Source organism: Panthera onca, chromosome B3 (assembly GCF_046562875.1).
Source record: "Panthera onca isolate mPanOnc1 chromosome B3, mPanOnc1 haplotype 2, whole genome shotgun sequence".
Lineage (NCBI taxonomy): Eukaryota > Metazoa > Chordata > Mammalia > Carnivora > Felidae > Panthera > Panthera onca.
In genome coordinates this window covers 10,034,396-10,039,843 of record NC_138344.1, presented here as the reverse complement: position 1 = coordinate 10,039,843, position 5,448 = coordinate 10,034,396, and the positions used below count along the sequence as shown (strand labels likewise).

General features: G+C 42.1%; 1 long non-coding RNA gene across 1 annotated transcript; it reads right to left on the bottom strand.

The window, feature by feature from the left end:
- Positions 1–488: 488 nt before the first annotated feature.
- Positions 489–5,091, bottom strand: LOC144616733 (uncharacterized). The gene is made up of 3 exons (XR_013556431.2): positions 4,937–5,091; positions 1,575–1,818; positions 489–571 (listed from the first exon to the last, which is right to left on the bottom strand). It is a non-coding gene; the product is annotated as an uncharacterized LOC144616733 (long non-coding RNA).
- Positions 5,092–5,448: the final 357 nt, after the last annotated feature.

Sequence of the window (5,448 nt, the reverse complement as noted above, 5' to 3'; positions counted from 1 at the left end):
GGATGGAGCCCCACATCAGGTTCTGCACTGACAGCAAGGAGCCTACTTGGGATTCTCTCTCTCTCTCTCTCTCTCTGCTCCTTCCCCCCCACACACAAATAAATAAAAAGCATTCTTTAAATCTTTTTTAAAAAGTGGTCAAAATGGTAAATTTTATATACATAAAATATAGTTTACGACAATTTAAAAAATGTTTAAGATAATGAATAGAAAATGTTTTCACAGGGGCGCCTGGGTTGCTCAATCAGTTTAGCGTCTGCCTTCGACTCAGGTCATGATCTCATTGCTCATGAGTTCAAGCCCCGTGTGGGGCTCTGTACTGACAGCTCAGAGCCTGGAGCCTGCTTCAGATTCCGCGTTTCCCTCTCTGTCTGCCCCTCCCCCATTCTCTCTCTCTCTCTAATATAAATAAACATTAAAAAAAAAAAAGAAAATGCTTTCACAGTGTGTCATGTACAGAATATACTCCAACCATAATAAACTGCATACCTGTCATCATATCACTACGTTTTCTTGAGTGGAAGCCCAAGACAGTGCCAACATGTCACAAGTTCCTTTCTGGGAAAAAGCACTGTAATGGGATGATATCATCAGAAATTTTAGAAATGCCTGAGAAATCATTTAGTCCCATTCCCCGAAAGAAGACAAGTTACAATGCCTTGACAATTCTTAGAGTTCTTATTTCTAAAATGAGAGGTTTAGACAATTTAATTAAACCGTCTGCAAGTCCTTTCCTCTGTCACAGTTCTCTGTTCTGAGTCAATAGTGTGTCAACTGTATTCAGGTCCTCCAGGAGGAAGGCAGGCTAAGGGGTTTTGCTCTGGATGTTTCAGTACATATACACACACACACACCTTGCTTCAAGCAGAGACGCTCACTTTTCATATGCTGCAGTTATGTTCAATATTTACTTTCTTGAAAACATTTTTCTAATTTAAAAAAAATCAAAAGCTACATTTTTCAGGAAGCCAGCTAAGCGTCCTAAGTAGAGGTCAGCCTATGAGAAGCTGGGGTGTGGAACCAGGCACGGCACTGGATGGCTAATAAAAATTCAAGGTGCACTGATGTAGGAAAAAATAAGAACTGGATTGGCAGGAGGTACCAAGCTCCTCCTTAGTTATTATGCTCATTTTGGTCTCAAAGTCTTGTGTTCTTCTTGAAAAGAGAACAGAAATTCACAGGTATAATTTCTATGTAGAGCAGAACCCACCGTATGTCAATCACTGGGGAAGCCACATCTTACCGATCTGACTATGGTCAAAGAATCCTATCTTAGAAGGAATGGGACAAAGGTTAGCTTGTATAGGAGGCTCAGTTGGTTAAGCGTCCAACTTTGCTCAGGCCACGATCCCATGGTTCATGGGTTCTAGTCCCGCGTTGGGCTCTGTGCTGTCTGTCAGCTGGGAGCCTGGAGCCTGCTTGATTCTGTGTCTCCCTTGCTCTCTGCCCCTCCCCGACTCACAGTCTATCTCTGTCTCTCTCAAAAATAAATAAACATTACAAAAAATTTAAAAAAAAAGTTTTGTGACTTAAAAGAGGTAAATAAATTTCACTTATTTAAAAAATTCACTTACCTGGCTTCCTCAGCCTACTATTCACCTGGGTGAATTCTTGTCATTGTTAAAAACTCAGCTCATTTGTGGAGCGCCTGGGTGACTCAGTCGGTTGAGTGGCTGACTTCAGTTCAGGTCACGATCTTGCAGTCGGTGGGTTCAAGCCCCAAGTCGGGCTCTGTGCTGACAGCTCAGAGCCTGAAGGCTGCTTCAGATTCTGTGTCTCCCTCTCTCTCTGCCCCACCCCTGCTCATGCTCTGTCTCTCTGAAAAATAAACAAAACATTAAAAATTAAAAAAAAAAAAACTTAGCTCATTTGCAACGCTTAAGGAAGCCACCCAGAGTGGGTAAAATACCTTCTCCTCTCATCCCCAAACATTGTCATATATTTACACCACATATGCACATGTACCCCATGGCACTCGCCATTTTTTACTATCATTCACTATTATTTACTATCACCTTCTCCTGAGCTAGATATGCACTCCTCAAGCCAAAGTCTATGTTCTATTTATCTGTATCCTCAATCCAGACAGCAGGGCCAGAGTACTGAATATGCATTTTTTAACTGCACTAAAATAATTTTACATCAAGAGCCACAGACAATTGACCCTTTTTTCTCTAGCCAACTTTCCTTGATTCATGGGTGGGTTTTCTACCACGCTTCATCTTTTAGTTACACGCAGATGATTAAATGTTAACTCCTGTTAACAAGATTATTTAGTGATAGAGAAAAATACAAATGGAAATTAAGTTAAAAGTCTAATGGGCAATGGGCACTAAGGAGGGCACTTTTGGGGATGAGCACTGGGTGTCATAGTAAGAGAGGAGTCAATGGTTCTCCTGCTGAAACCAAGACTACACTTTATGTCAACTAACTTGAATTTAAATAAATAAATAAATGAAATGAAATGAAATGAAATGAAATACCAGTTTTTAAAACAAGCTATAATGCCTAGGTGTTTAGAACTGGTCTTTATGAGTGTATATATTTACATTACATTTTAATAAAAGTGACTTAGGTCAAAAAAAAAAAAAGTCTACATACAAAGCTGTGCAGACTTCAATCAACATTTGTGAAAACAGTTACACATATTATATATGAGTGTATGAATTATATGTATACAGACTGAATGTATATATGCACTTATATACGAAAATGCATCAAGATGGTTAGCAGTGTTCCTATGTCTACAGACATTTTATAAAATATATTTCTGAGACTTCCAGTTTCCAGCCTGGCATCTAAGGAGCTCGGAAATCACCACTCTGTCCTAACATCAAATGAAAAACGAAGCATACTGGGGCACCTGGGTGGCTCAGTCGGTTAAGCGGCCGACTTCAGCTCAGGTCATGATCTCACGGTCCGTGGGTTCGGGCCCCGCGTCGGGCTCTGTGCTGACAGCTAAGAGCCTGGAGCCTGCTTCAGATTCTGTGTCTCCCTCTCTCTGACCCTCCCCCGTTCATGCTCTGTCTCTCTCTGTCTCAAAAATAAATAAACGTTAAAAAAAAAAATTTTTTTTAAAAAAAAGAAAAACGAAGCATACTGAGAAATCCTTCTTGGATCCATCCAGGAAGTGAGGTCACGGGGCAAACCGCTACTCCCAAAGCTGGAGAGACCATCAGACAGATACAGAGACTCACAACTTACAGGAGCAGAAACCCGCAAGGGAAAACCTCTGCAGAAACCAGCGTCCAGGCAAGAAACCCTGAACTCGGATTGATGAATTTGCTGGAGGTTTAGCAAGGAAAAGTCTACAAGATAAAAACCCCAGGGGACCCAGTCATGGGGTGGGGGAGATCCCCTCCCTGTTGTGAGTTTCACCTCCAGAGGCTGGACCACGTTCCCACAGTGAAGACTGGAGAAGTCCCCTCATGGCTTCTGGCAACGGGAGGGAGAAATGGGGCCATTCTGAAATATGCCAGACCATTCTGTTCTTCACTAGACCCGTCCTCAAGAGAAACTATTTTGCCAGAGCCAGAGCCTCAGTGACCCTGAGGAAGGGAAATACCTAACTTCAGTCATCCTGCCCCACCTAAGCAAGGAAGAGGGAGACGGAGGGTCCCCTGTGAAGTTCACAGCCAATGGGTGCAGGCTTGCTAACAGACTGAGACTGCACGTAACCTGTACCTGACCACCACATTACGAAAAACCTCTTTACTGCTGCTCTTTTACCCAGCACAGCACGCCCAGCTTTCAACAAATAATTATAAGGCATACTGAAAGGCAAAGCACACTTGAAAGAGACATAGCAAACCTCAAAAACACACTCATACATTGCAGGGAGGCTGGTCCAAACAACGATGATTCATATGCAAAGGGCGCTACAGGAAAAAGCAGACAACACGCAAGAACAGGTGGATAATGTGAGCAGAGAGATGGAAATCCTGAGAAAGAATCAAAAAATGCTAGACGTCAAAGAAAACCGCCCTAGAAATGAAGAATGTCTTTGATGGGCTCATTTCTATACTGGACATGGCTGAGCAAAGAATCTCCAAGCTTGGGGACATCCCAATAGAAACTGAAAGCTGAAAAACAAAGGGGACAAAACTTTGAAAAAGCATAACAAAATATCCAAGAACTGGGGCACAACCACAAAAGGTGTAATATGCAACCTGAAACTAATGTAACAATTGTGTATCAACTATGCTTCAATTTAAAAAAATTTATCAGGCAGTTGAGGCAAGAATTCCAAATATATATATATATATATATATATATATATATATATATATAATGTACAAGCAATGTGGATACCAAGGGGAGAAGAGAGAAAAGGACAGAAAAAATATTTGAAGCAATAAAGACTGAGAATTTCCCTAAATTAATATCAGACACCACACTGCAGATCTGGAGAACAGTCAGCGTAAATGGGGGAAAAAATTATACTTAGGCATAGCATATTCAAACTGCAGAAAATCAAAGAAAAAAAATCTTGAAAGAAGCCAGAGATGGAAAATAAAAAAATAAAAAAAATAAAAAAACTTCATCTACTGGGCACCAAGGTAACCATTGCATCAACCTTCTCCTCCGGAACCGTGCAAGCAAGAGGTGAAATATTTGGAAGGTCGAGAGGGAGAAAAAAAAAAAAAAAAAGCAAGCCCCAACCTGGAATTCTGTATTCTGAGACATTATCGTTCAAAAGTGAAGAAAAATGCTTTCTCAGACACACAAAAATTGAGGGAATTTGTCACCAGTAGACTTGCCTTACAAGATACAGATTAGGAGACGTTTTTCAGGGAGAAGGTGCTGGATGGAGACCTCAGGAGCGTCCCAGGTGAAATGGAAGGCTCCCCCATACACTCAGCGGAAGGACAGACCCGAGAACGAAGCCGCCACTTCAGGCTGCAAGGTGGCAGGTTTAACGCACAAGGGGACTTACCTACGAGGCTTGTCTTGGGTGGCCACAGGACCAGTGCATCTCTGCGCCCGTCCTGAGCGTCACCAAATCTCTGCCATCTGCATTCAGCGCGCCGTCCAGACGGTCTCCACAGCACCTTTCTCGAGACTCCGTCCTTGAACGGCTCCCACAGCGGAACGGCAAGTGGGCCGGATGTTCCACGAACAGGGAGGAGCCTCGGATACCCCGGGTCAGGTCAAGGGGCAACCAGGGGTCACGTCCGTGACGACTTCCTCCTGCAGAAGGAAATTGATAAAGGTCAGAAACTCAGATCTACATAAAGAAAAGCCATTAGAAAAGGTGCAAATGAAGGTAAGTAACTTTTATTTTTCTTACTCTTAATTGACCAGATAACAGTTCGTTAAAAATAACAAGTGGCAACAATATTTGATTTTGGATGCTCATTATTATTAACGTAAATACATAAGTATATGCAATTGCATAGAAAAGCCTGAGTTTGTGTAAGTGAGGTGAATGACAGCAACGATACATGG